Source organism: Takifugu rubripes, chromosome 21, assembly GCF_901000725.2.
Source record: "Takifugu rubripes chromosome 21, fTakRub1.2, whole genome shotgun sequence".
Lineage (NCBI taxonomy): Eukaryota > Metazoa > Chordata > Actinopteri > Tetraodontiformes > Tetraodontidae > Takifugu > Takifugu rubripes.
The window spans coordinates 16,440,155-16,454,140 of record NC_042305.1 but is presented as its reverse complement, the minus strand read 5'-3'; the positions used below and the strand labels follow the sequence as shown (position 1 = coordinate 16,454,140).

General features: G+C 44.3%; 1 protein-coding gene across 3 annotated transcripts in view; it reads right to left on the bottom strand.

Moving 5' to 3' along the window:
- Positions 1 to 13,986, bottom strand: part of adamts3 (ADAM metallopeptidase with thrombospondin type 1 motif, 3) — a 73,491-nt gene that overhangs the window by 41,459 nt on the left and 18,046 nt on the right. The gene's annotated exons all lie outside the window — the stretch shown is intronic.

Below are 13,986 nucleotides of genomic sequence, written 5' to 3'. Positions count from 1 at the left end.
GTGGAATCCTTCATCACGTCCATTTTATAATCCGGAGAAGTGCACCTACGACTGATTAAAGGAACCTTTCATACCGAGAGCTTCAGTGAGGCACTCGGGTCACATTTTTTCCCAACAGCGGCTCATTTGATCATGAAAGCAGAAGGCAGGAGGAGAATCACATGGAGGTGCTATGAATGAATCATCAGGGTGTCTTTGTGGGTGACACTACTTGGCCGGGGAAGATGACCAATGCTGAAGCTGGGATCCTCTCAGCCACGGGGGGAAAGGACGCTGTGCTGCAGGGCCACTTAATCCCCATTTAAACACGATCTATTCTAAAATCAAAGCTTCCTGCCCATTTCAATGTGAAACACACCCTTTGTATTTCCTTCAAAGGATTTTCTTTGTGATCCTCAAAGTGAAGACAAAGCCAAGTCCTCCCTGGTCACATTAAGAAAAAGTCCATGTGTTCTCAGTGCACTCTGGCCCTGAACTGAACATGACATCCAGCATCCCAGTTACCAACAAACCCAGGGTAAACAACAGTTACATGTTCGCATGCATGATTGCGGTGTTGTGAACATACAGTATTTGGTAAAACCTCCATATGCTTGTGATAAAAAATTAGGCTGCCAGGGAGGTAGTGGAGGCCCACATGCGCGGCTCTAGATTAACCTGGCGGAGGTGTCTGGCTCTGCTCCACAATTCTGTGATATTCAAACCATTTCAGGATGAATTAAACAGAAATTTACAACGAAACCAACAAAGGGCTAGTGGTGGTTTGACTGTGTCTCCCATCAATCCATCAATCCATCCATCCATCCATCCATCCATTCATCCATCCATCCATCCATCCATCCATCCATCCATTCATCCATCCATCCATCCATCCATCCATCCATCCATTCATCCATCCTCCCACCCATCCATCATCGATCCATCCATCCATCCACCCATGCATCCATCCATCCATCCATCCATCCTCCATCCATCCATCCATCCATCCTCCCACCCATCCATCATCCATCCATCCATCCATCCACCCATCCATCCATCCATCCTCCCACCCATCCATCATCGATCCATCCATCCATCCATCCTCCCACCCATCCATCCATCATCCATCCATCCATCCACCCATCCATCCATCATCCTCCCACCCATCCATCCTCCATCCATCCATCCATCCTCCATCCATCCATCCATCCTCCCACCCATCCATCCTCCCACCCATCCATCCATCTATCCATCCATCCATCCATCCATCTGCAGTTCCTGAGACCAAACTGCTTCTGAATCTTCATCGGTCCTTCAGGGTAGACCAAAGAGGGGATCCTCCCACTGAAGAGGATCCTCCTCTAAGAAGCCCTGGAATAAATAAATCATTGGAGCTAAGACGGATCTTTTCAGTAACATTTCATCCACGATGGAACCTACGCTTGCTTCTTGGGATCTGGAGCCATAAATAAAAATGTAATTTTATATTTTTTCCAAGGATGCTTTGGGCCACAGACAGAGCCAGTGAGCAAGGGCAGATGGAGCTAAAATAAATAAGAAATGGCTGCCACATCAGTCCTGGGCTGGCTCCGACAGTGTTGGGATTGTGGAGTGCATTCCTCCTCTCCGCCGACTCCAGAATGACACAGGCATTCTTGTGCGTTGGGCAGCTCTCTCCCCTTCCTGAGTAAACAGGATTTCTGAGCGCCCTACTTCAAAAGCAAAGGGACCACCACCCCGAACTCCGCCAGCAGCACTCCTTAAAACTACTAGTGTGCTTCAGTCATTAGCCGGCCTCCACCCACTCCTCCTCCACTTCTGCTTCGCCCCTTCCAGGGCCCACTGCCCAGTCCCACGAGAGCACCAGCATGCAGCAGCAATGGCAGCCCAGGAGACGGAGAGGCCCCTCGCTGGCGGCTGCCCACACATGGCGCTGTGTGGCAAGGTGGCAACGAGGCCAGCCAGAGCTGCCGCAGGCTAAAAACAGCACAGAGGTTAACGACAAGCAACTCGCCATCGGCCTGCAGTGGAAATGTACCACATGTGCTGTGAAGGTACCAACAGAAAACCCAACAGGAGTGCGAGTGGCATACTGACACACTTCATATTATCACTGGGAGGACATAAACACACAAGATCCTCTCAGGGAAAGAATCTACACTATCTCAATACTTGGTAAATCCTGTAAAAGGTGAGATCATGTTTTATCAAAAGTGGTCAACTGTGAACTGACCTCTGCGTGACGCATATTTAAACTCAAAACAAGACTTTAGATATACACTGGTAAACACAAGATAATTTATGTACATCGTGAATAAAAAATGAAAGCTTGAGCTTTACTTTTGCTCCTATTCTAAGAAAAAGCTAATCCTCACTCGACACCTTGTGGGTATTGAAACCTCTGCTACAAAAACAGGTCAGAAATCATTCAGGAGATTTCCTGTCCTTATACACAGGAGCACTGCAGAGCCTTTGTTACCACTCATCGCTCTTTATTGAAATCTCATATAAATAAAACCTATTAGGCCATCGGAGGTGCACAATTTTCTTTCTTCTCCAGTTGAATATGGGTTTAATAGCAGCCAAGGGCAGTGAACAATGGCCAGAAGTTAGACCCTCTCATTCAATCTCCACCACAACTTTAAAAAGAAAACAAAATTACCATCATTTACAAGTCTGCCTCTTTGGTTCCAGCACCATGGTGTTCTCAGACTGCAGCTGATTTAGGAGCGGTAATAAAGTTCTTGTCATGTAAGGGGATTTTTGACTCCCCGTGGCACATAAAAGATAATTATACTGAATTTTACAACAAAGGCAATACTGTTGGAGACCCCCCTTTTTTCACTTCCTGCTATCTCAGTAGAGCTGAGAAGGAAGAGTGGCTACAACAATAACAGCAGCCTAATTATGGCACCACAGCACAACAGCAGAAGAGATGCTGGCCACAGGACTGAGCTCCCAGGGACGACTCACGGGTTCTGCACCGAAATACTGTTTTTGTGACTTTTTTCAAGTGTTTTCTCACTCTGTGTGCATGATTTCTGGCCCACCTGGGTTCCGCCGTGCTATTAAAAAAGAAGCCAGCTGTTCTGCTCCCACTGGGCCTCATATTATAAGAATTACTAATGATTCTTAAGGCAAGGCCGCTTTGTCTGAAAACAAAGACTCTGCGGTGTTTTGGGTTTTTTTTTTTGTAAAAAAGCTCACCGGCGAAACCTCTGCTGGCTTCAACCGTGACAAGTTCTGCAGGTCTCATCAATCTGTAATGATGGGATCACTTGCAGGCAGAGATAGAACATGATGACTCAGCATAATTTTATTTTTTTTAGTCTGAGAATCCTTTGGAGAGTAGACTCCAAGGCAATACTGGGACATGTTATTTGCTTGCGAAGCCCTTATTTAACTGTGGTCCCATTTGGTTTGACCTGTTTCGGTTTCATGTCTGTGTGTTGATACCATTTGGATTTAACAGCGGCCTGGCTACCAAAAACGTTGCCTGGGAAAAGGCTGTTTCATGTGCTTTATGGAGCAGAGAAGGGGGTTCGTATATAAGCAGCACTTGTGGTGCATTAAATTAGCTGTTTTTAGCTTGACGGCTCAAGCGAGGAGAGTTGAAGTCAATCATCACAGGATGAAGAGGTACTTGAAAAAGGCAGAGGGGTTTTTGCTTATCCAGCAGGAGCTGTGAATCTGCATCTGCATCTGATCCGCTTTCATCAAAGGGATTTCACCCCAGGTAAGAGCTGGATCTGACACCAAACATGACGTATTACCCTTACACATATAATTCACTTGCAGTTGAGTGTGCACACCACCAAATATAATAGCATATTTCTAAGTTTCCTTTGTTATTGGACTGCTGTGGGACTTCCAATGATGCAATAAAACCAGGAAGTGCCACAAGGATTCTGCATTAAAATCAAACAGGAAGTGCTCACAGGCAGCAGACACACAGGGTGACACAGTGGATAACAGTTATGCACTCCCAAAGACACCTGGCTACACACGTCTTTCCAGTATTCCCACATCCCACGACTCAAATTGGATTATTTGACTGCCACTTCACACCACTTAAAAGGAGGAGCATCCATAACCACAGCTTGCACTATCAGCGCTGATCTCAGCTCACCGGTGTGTCTCTGTCCTACATTTGGCTTCTTCTCCTCAGTAAACATGACTGAGGAACTACCAGAATCAGCGAGAAAAAACAAACAAACTACTGCAGCTCAAAAATAGCCAACAACAGCAACTTCACTTTTTATTTTTTTAGCTTGATGCTCATTCACTGAACCCGAACAGCGGACCGATTGAGGCGGTTTATTTAGTGTTTAAGGACTGAACTCTGCAAACACTCTGGTATTGGCACCAGAACCAGATCAGACTGAGCTCAGCCACCGATTGTGGCGGCAAACACCGCAGTCGGAGAAGCTCCGTATCGATTCTGGATGGTAGGCTAGCGAGCCAGCTGCCCATTTACTGTCAGAAATATGCAAGTCTGTCTGCTGCAGCCCTGCAGTGGAGGAAGAGAAGAGCCGGAGCTGTGGGGAGTGAGTGTGTGTGAGAGAGGCAGGGAGGCAGACAACGGCGAGCCTTGTTGAGGTCGGTCAGTTACAACCTGTAGCAAAACTTAGACTTCATTCATGGAAGGGTGAGAACTGCCTTTTGGGAAGAAATGCTCACTGTATTTCCTCCTGGGGAGTTCAATATATTCTGGTCCTCACATCTGTTATTTTCTTTACCTCTCTCTTTTCCTAAAGGTACAAACAACCCAATGTTTCTGCAAAGTGCCAAGTTTGTATTTCCCTCTGTGTAGCATGTGTTAAAATACACTTTAGAAGGTAAAATTCTGGAAACAAAAAGGAGAGTTTATGATTGCCACACGTGGGACAGTAAAACACTGTAAACAGAGCCGGCGTGCAAAAAGTTGCCGCTTTTAAAATCAGCAAGCAAAAATCTCCCTAATCCTGAGTGAAAATAGGTTTCGGATGCACATAGAACCGTACAGTGTGGTGCATCTGAGTGTTGACACAAATAAACAGATGAACAGAGACACTGGCATCTTGGGAGAGCGTCTGGTCGACCTTCTCCTGGCGTAAACCCACGAACATGCGTGCAGAGAGACTATGCACATAGAAAGGTCATAACTAATGCCAGAGCACACAAACACGGGTGAAAATCTGTGCGAGGCCCGATGGAAAGGAGATAACAGTTCCAGAGCCGTCAACAGTGGGAAGGATGTTCACAAAACAAAACAAAGCATTGCAGGCTTATAGCAATTTGCATTCTTCCCTCAGAGCCTTGGCTTAGGCTGGAAGCAGCAAATATTTACAAGTTTTTAAGTCCTCGGTTAATGCTGTGGTACATTATGAATGCCTGCGTACACAAATGCATGCACGCTCCTGGGGAAGGAGGATGCCAAGCGCTCCCTCTCACCTCTGACACCGTTAAAATTACTTCTGTTTACAGCGTATTAGAAAATCCCTCCACTCCAACTGCCCGGAGTTTATCTGATAAACTTCCATGGTTCTGGACCGCTGCAGCTAATTGCTTCCTCTCTCACTTGAAACAGTTTCCACGTTCACGTGTAGTTTTAAACACATGCGCCGACACTGTATAGAGGATTGTTTCTTAAGCCCGTCGCTGTCAGTCGGCGAGAACCTCAGTGCCGATAAAAGTTTCTTTTCTGCTGTTGTCTTCCAGGGAATGCTAATTAGGCCATTACGAAGAATAAGTGAAGAAAAAGCCATTAGCTTCTGCTGAGGGTCCATTTGCTCTTATCACAACCACTTGTCCCGGCACAAGCTGCAGCAGTTGGAAAAGCAGCAGTGAATCACAGGCGGAGGGCGCAGGGAGTAACGCTGTGGAAAAGGACGGGCAGATCCAGCACTGTTGCAGCCAAACATGCACAATACACAGAAATCTGACGTCCTGACTTGAGAGACAGGTCTTTTTCTCGGAGGTGTGACAAGATTACGACTTAAAAACTTCCAAGTGATTTAAACATGCGTTCCTAATTCCTGAGTTCAAATGGCCCAACGCCGTCCTCTGATGCACAGACAAGCGTCTTTACAGCTGTCATTGAAAGACATTTGGACAAGACCTCCTTCAGGGACGCTTGGACTAAGAGAAGACAAGAATGTGCAATCAAAGCATCATCCTTCTCAACTTCTCTGCCTGTTCCAGCCCCACTGACTGCAAACTGGTCAAGGAGCTTTTAGATAGGAGTCTTAAGGATTTTTTTGGGGAGAACAAAATCCACCCAAAATAGAACTGGACCTGAGTGGTGGTGATGAAATACACCTGACATAATTCAAAGTCAAAAGGCGCCCTTGTGAAAGAGACTCGCACATTGTGAAGGAGACATTCAAAATAGGAAGGTGATTTGATTTGAATAGTGTGTGCAGATTGTATTGTGATGCAAACACTTGTGCTGTACGACCGTGGACTGTCAAAGGGATTTCATGAAAATCAAGGATGAAAAATACCGAGCCCCTTTACAATAGGGTAAATGTGCGTTAGACACGTCTCTGTGTTGGATGTTAACAAAGACTTTTGTCAGGATTTCAGTATTTACAAGCTCTGACATGAACACAGCTGTGGGATATGAAAGAGTGAATTAACACACCTCTTCAGGACTCCAGCAGAGCTGCAGGAAGTCATGTTATTTATCGCAGACTTACGTGAATGAGCATTCATGCTTCCTGCTAGTTGAACCAGTTGTGGTCTATCTGCTGAATCCTGAGAGCTTCCTCAGAACGAGCTCATTCAGGCACTTCCAGAAGCAGCATCTACATTAATATGTTTGTTCTACAGAAGGCAAATTAAGATGTTACAAAAACAGGGTTCAAATCTGATAGAGACACAGGCCATGCTGGAAAAATGAGCTGTAGCATTAAGACGTGGATAGAACAGCACAATCCCAAGGCAGTGCTAGCCACTACATATGGATACTTGGCTGCATTGCTCAGGCCGGCCATATGTGTTTACAGCTTTTTGCAAACATTTACAGAAATGACTGTTTCAACAGGCAGTGCATCGTATTTGTACCGGAGGGATTTTCCACGATTAAACGGTCGAGAATTAATCATTGCAAATGTTTTAAAACGTGGCTATTACACACCTTTTGTGCTGTACCTTTTCCTTCTTGCTCCCCCTTAAATGTTTTTCAGCTAAAGGCAAAGTGAGTAATCTGACTCATCTATCTTATCTGCAAACTCTTGTAAAAGCAAATGATTCTTCTTGCTAAATTATTGAATCTCTTGCAAGCCTTACAAATGGAGGACATTAAATGGACAACAGACACGCCCCGGGTCAGGTGAGGCTTTAGCCAGACAAAAGTTGGGTCAAAATGGTAATGCAGCAATATATTAAAGAAAGTTAAATATTAAAGAAACAATCATTTTCCCAAGCAGCAATTCTCCAACACACTCCAAACCCACTGTTGGACCATGCAAACAGCAACAGGAAGGAATTACGATTTAAATGCAGACAGAGATGCTAATGACAGGTGCGTTAGGGCCGTAGCATAAGCTTAATGGCAGACAAATTAATGCTGCGTCCACCTTGTTCTTGATCATATTCTTGATCGCCGGAGACGAGGATGTGATCATGTGATCAAAAATCAGGGCTGATCAAGTCATTTTCAAGGGGTCAGAAGGGGGTGAATATCAGTATCAAAACTGTAACATTACCACGCAATCATCTATGTTGTAATCACTACACACACGTGGAAAGTGGAGAGTGGGCACATAGAATATCCGGCTGAGCTTCATCATTGAGGCTCTATGGCCCATATTTAATGTCAACAAGCAGACGATGAGGCTTCGAGTACCGTCTATTTCTACGAGTTGATATACTGATCAGGCAACTTCAGCGGCATTGAGCTGAGCTGTGAGTTGGTCGCTGGCAGGCTAAGAAAGAAAAGATGGGAAGAGCCAATCAAGTGTTTGCCACATGGAACTCTTTGAGCACATAGGATACCATTAACCTTTTGGATTTAATTTGCGTCAGACACGTACCGGTAGTCAGTTTGTTTTACACATACCTGACATGTTTCGACAATCTACGTCGTCACACGTCTCGCTAGGTGCTAATGTGACGCGTAGATCAGCTGACGTTATCGAGGACCTGCCAAGATTGACAGGTTGACACTGCACCCTGCTGTCTGCTCACAATCCAAGAATGTCGCTCCAAATTTGCCGGAGCAAGAGCCCCCTCCCCGCCCCCGCCGGTCCCCGTTCATCCGAACCTAATCTCCACTGCTTCCGTAAGCCAGCTTTGTTCCCTGTTGATTTCTGTTGTTTCTGATTGTGAAAGCAGTGGACATGCCGTCTCCATAACATCAACTGATATGCAAGGCACATTACCACCCACTGACACCTCTGACAAAATGGAAGTAGACGAAGCTTATCAGGTACGCATACACAAATTACAGACGTGTCTGCATAAATTAAATCCAACGTTGATCGATTCAAATGAGGCACAATGAACACTTGGAATAGTTCAAGCTGCGAGCAGCACGGAGCAGCCCCCACGTAGTTAGAATGGCCGCTACTTCAGTGACCAATCCAATATCAAATTTCCAACCGGTTCTGCCCTACGTAGAAAGTTTCACAACATTCTTTTCAAGTGGACGAGTACCTTAAATTAGGTAACTTCCTGTCAACAGAAGATGGTGCTATAAATATGACTTCATAGTGATGCATAGATTTATGCATTGTTTTAATAATTAAAAAAAAACCTAAAGGGATCACTTGGACGTGCTCAGAAAAGATTTTTGCTTGTTTGGATTGGCCAGCATATTTAAAAATGTTAAGCAAACCTTGTTGACATTTTCCCCCTGAGTGAAACGAGGCTAACAGCAATCTCAAATATTAAATAGCAATAAAAATAGCAAATAGTCATTTATTTATTTCATTAAGGTGCTTAATTTTTCACAGTGACACAGGAGGTGTTAGATTCAAGGTTGGTGGTGGTGGAACATGTTCCAGCTCAAATGAGGCCCTGGAAATGATTTTCTATAATATGATGCAGACTTCAAAAAGAGGTTTGTGTTTTACCCACATAAGAAAAATTCAGCAGAAGAAAATGGACTTCCAGTAAATCTTTTGGGAGTGGGAAGGTTTTAAAAAGGTCCATCTCTCTCTCACACACGCGCACACACACACAAACAAGCAACAAACAAACATGATGGAACCTTCCAAAAGATCTCCACAATAGAGCTAACAACACAATCTACCTCAAAAACCAATGGAAGAGCTATCTGCTATATACTGGCAGCTTACATTGGATGAGCATCAATAAAAGCAGTCGCTGGAAAAGACGGGAAAGGCGGGAAAGGCTGTTAACCTGCACACCGGAAAAAAAGTGCTTGAAGAACTGTCAGCGCTGTATTAGAAGATGGCCCCTGAAGGTGCACGCTGTCAAAGTGAAGGAGAATAAAGACAATCAGATCAAGCTTGGGAAGGTTTGACTCGTACAACTCCCAAGCGTGGAGACAGTCTGAAGCAGGGGACTGACGCTGTCTACCGCTTTGGAAAGCAGCGAGCTCACTGGAGGGTAGAGCTGCGAGGAAGAACATCTGGCTTGAGATGCGACTTAACATATATTTTCACTCTTGTGTGTTTAATAACCATTTGCTGAGGTTTCCTGGTCAAATCTTGCTACCTCTAAGGTACTTCGCATGTGCAGAGCCGCAAGCAAAATTTGAGAGAACAGCGGCTCGGAACAATGAGGACACGCTTCAAAGGCATCGTCGATATTTGTACGAATGCTCCCACAAATCTGTGGAAATACCAAATGATTCCGCATCCGATAGACCAACAGCTGTTTGCTAACACAGCGATGAAGACGTTTCGCAACGTCAACAGTGACGGCCTCTTGTAACCGGAAAGAAGGCGATTCTTTAAAGAAGCACGTTAGCGCTCCCGCCATCTCAGCATCTCCACAAACAGCCGCACCACCACGACAAAGCATCACATTTCTTTCTGTTACAACCTCTCTTTTGCTTTTAATCAAATCTGAAAGATGTGATTGTTTCGAACCCTAACCTTGTTTTTTCAACTCCTACTCCTAATTTCAGCTCCTGCTCCTTCTGCAAATGGACATTTAGTTTCTTATCTCTTGGTTTCCACATGCGTCTTTAAGATTATTCCATGAAAAAGAGCCCAGCGAGCCCTCCAACTCGGTTTCCTATATGGAATCATACCACAGCAGGAGGTGACTGCAGGCTAATGGTTGTGTGCAGAAATGAAATCGCCTTTAATCATATCACAAAGTGTTATTCTTTTAGCACCACATTAAATGATAGCATTCTTTTAAAGTCAAGCCCAGTGAGAGCACTTCTATCCTCCCATGCCTCAAAAGTAGGAGAGTTTCAGAGCCAAACGCTCAACTGATTGAAAGAACTACATCAAAATTGGAAACTGAAAAGCTTTCTAATAATATTACAATGTCTGGCATGCTGGGATTCAAGGGGATACTTAGAGAGAAATGGAAAAATGAAATTTCTTTCTTTCTTTCTTCATGTTCACTTGTGTGTGCATGCACCCAGGAGACTTCCGGAGGGAACAGAAGGTTATCAGGCTCCACTGAACCTGCATGGTGACACCAGCATCACCAGCATCAGTCCTGCTCACTTTGTGATTCCCGGCACGTTGCCTCCCATCACTTTATACCTGAATTAATTTGTGCTGCCAGCCAACACCTTGACTTCTTTGTTGGGCCCTTCTGGAAGACTGGGAGTGTTCGTCCTTGGAGAAATTCAAATACAGAGAAATTCAAATTCGTTGGGGGGAAAAAGATTTCACGTTACGCTCCTCCGTCAAAAAAGGCTGATGATCAAACTACAGTATGCCGAACAGCCGTCGCTCCGCGGCAATAGAACGTTTGATACTATCTTGCTCGTGAGTTTACCGCAGTGCTTATTATGGCTGCTCACAACAACGAGGTGCTGAATGAGCTACCGAACGACATCAGCATAGTTCAGAAGTCGCTTCCAAATGTGTCCTTTATGGTGAATCCAGACCATGTTAACATGACAGAGATTCTGCCCGGGTTCCTCCGGCATGTCACCATACCAACCAGCTTTATACCAACAAACAAGATGCCTACAGAGCCGTCCCTCGCCCCCACAGGGGCCTCTCCAACCACATCTCCATCATACTTGTTGCTACTTACGTGCTCTGCTGACCAGCTTCAGGCCTACACAAAAGACCATCACTGTGAGGCCCCCACCATGCTGCTACGTATGGTAATATAGAAGAAATTCCACTTTCTAACTGAGACCTGGGTACAAACATTTGCGCAGTCAACATGTGACAGACTGACAATAAAGAAACCTTGAATTCTTTGTGGAAATTTCTGAGGATGAACAAGGATAAAAACCAATAAGAGTGAACATCTGCTGGCACTGCTGCCTATAAATGATTGGATTGAATGATGGTTTCAGACCTTGGTGGACGCTTCCATCCAGCATTGAAATTTCTCAGTTATTTCAGTCCCTGAATAAGATAGTTAACAATTCCTGTTAGTAGTCGGTAGGTCTCATTGAAACATAAATGGGACCTTTATAAACTTTTTTTCTTACTTTATTAAAATGGAAAAGTGAATTCTCACAATCTGCTTGGTTCTTAGCCATGTTATAAATAGTGAATATTACAGTTGTGTCTGATATTGCTCTGATCAATGACAACAAACTCCTAGCTTAAGTATTGCTAACTTAAATGATCGTCTTTACAACACGACGAAAATGGAAGTGAAGCTTTTTGTAGCTTAGTTTGAAGAACAAAGTGTGTCAATGGACATGAAGACCTTGCCTAAAAAGCACTTCCACAATCTTCCTGGAGTTGTTCCCATCAGTAATGTTAACTTGTTTTTTATCCATAAATGCTTTAACGTTCCAACATTTCACCAAATCCTTCCCACAAAAGAATCTCATTCACGAAACTGGCTGTTGAACTTGCGGAGCTCTGTAAAGAAACACCGCTGTGACCGATTATTAGTGCCTCTCCACATGCAGCCCTCTGGGCTCTGTTTGCTTTGCTTAGCATCCTGTATCACAGAGCTTTGTTTGAATAGAAAACGAAAAACGCTGGCGGCTGTTCTGCCATCAGGCATTTCAGGGGATAAACTCAATTGTTAAAACTTTGAAATTAATGAAATAGTCAGAATTATTTGTTGTGAGTGTCAGGATAATCCCTCTTTACGGGTGGGGTTGTTACAGGTGCAGTTCTCACAGCCTACGTGACCTTAAAGGTGAGGAGGTCCTAATATTCTTCAACACAGGATGAAAAAAAAGACTCTGAGAATATTGAACCAACCTTAATGAAATAATGATGGACCAGACAGATATCCCCTGATCATCAAATAACAGCAAAAAACAACAATCTCCGAGTAACCAAAAACGTATTTATCCACCCCCAGAACATTTTATGAGAAGATTTTTTATTTTCAGACATTTAATGATACCCACGAAAGCTTCACTCACGTGCACCACATGAGCCTTGAGTCTGGCCTATTTCGTCCGCAGCAGCTACCGCAGAGCCGCGTTCTCAGCACCTCGTTTCTGTTAATCTCACTCCCAACAGGAGCGTTCTCGGGAACGCACACACTGCTGAGCTCTGAAATATCTGCGAGCAAGACGCAGCAACATTTTTAAGGTAATTTTTCCCAAAGCAGTTCACAGCGGATATCGTTGGATGAACGTGATCTGCAGCCTCGTGGTTAAACTCCACACAAACTGTTTGATATCACTGATATTCAAAGTAGCGAGGCTGCACAGGAAATCAGCCCCGAATAGAATAAAGAAGCACGTATAGTTGCTTTACAATGGCCTAATAATTGGTTTCAGCTATAATAAGGTAAATTACTTAAGGCTTTGAATATTGAGAGCAAAATACGAGAAGAATTTTGGTTTCCTGGAATGAAAAACAGGAAATGGAACTTGCTGCCAAGGTGGCTGACATGACAACATGTGTTTGTCAAGGAGAGGGGGAATCATTCATCCTTGGCCCTCAACCAGAAAGTCTGGAAAATCAATCTAACAATCTGCTCAACGGGCCAGACGGATTGGTTTCAGCAGTTCACCAATCTGTCTGCAAGCAATCGCTCAACAAAACACATTTTTCTTTAATTTTCCTTGAACTTTAGAATTCACAGCATGTCCACAAGTGCCAGAAATCCTGACTTGCACACGACACCCACTGATAAACATGTACCGAATAAGTCTCGCGGGCTGAATAAGTCATTTTTGAGGGCTAGCCTGCACATGGAGGATCAGGCAGCAGCTAGTGGTGACAAGGAAGCCTCAACGCTCAACGTAGAGGCTGCAGTGAAGAAAGTGGAGCTCTGGGGGAACAAAATAGATTACACTGCTGTGATGATATATAAATACCATAGACACATGTGTTTATGGTGAGGTTTGAGGATCGAATGGGGGTGATGGGGGCAGAAACGTGTCTGTCTGTCTGTCTATATCAGTTTGAGTAAAGGCTAAAGGTTCACTCAGTGGCTTCATTCCTTTCCTAAGAGTAATCAATACAGCAATCCCAGTGAAGTCTGCAAAAGCAAGACTGTGCATCACTTTTCTGTAAATTCTGCTGTGGTTTTCCGTCAGTTTCACCAATCAAAGCTGATCTGTGAGCAAACCAGTGAGTGCATGGAGCGGTTCCATCTGCTTTTCTGTCTGTGGAGGTGCAGACAGGAAGGGAATACAGTTTTACCACACCTAAAGAGCATAACAGACGGTTCTCTGAGGTTCAACAGAGACGCAGCAGACAAATTTGATTGTCTCGCGCTGCATTCGACATCTTGGAACAAAAAGGAAAGTGGCTGCCAAACACTTTTCCTCAACAACACAAGAAGACCCACGAATCAGAGTGACACGTGTCTAGATGCAAGTGCTAGAATGAGAGCGCATGTGAACCATCCTAAAATGAACCATCCCTAAATAGGACATTTCCATGTCTACATGTTACAATAATCACCAAAGAGAATCAAAAGCTGAAT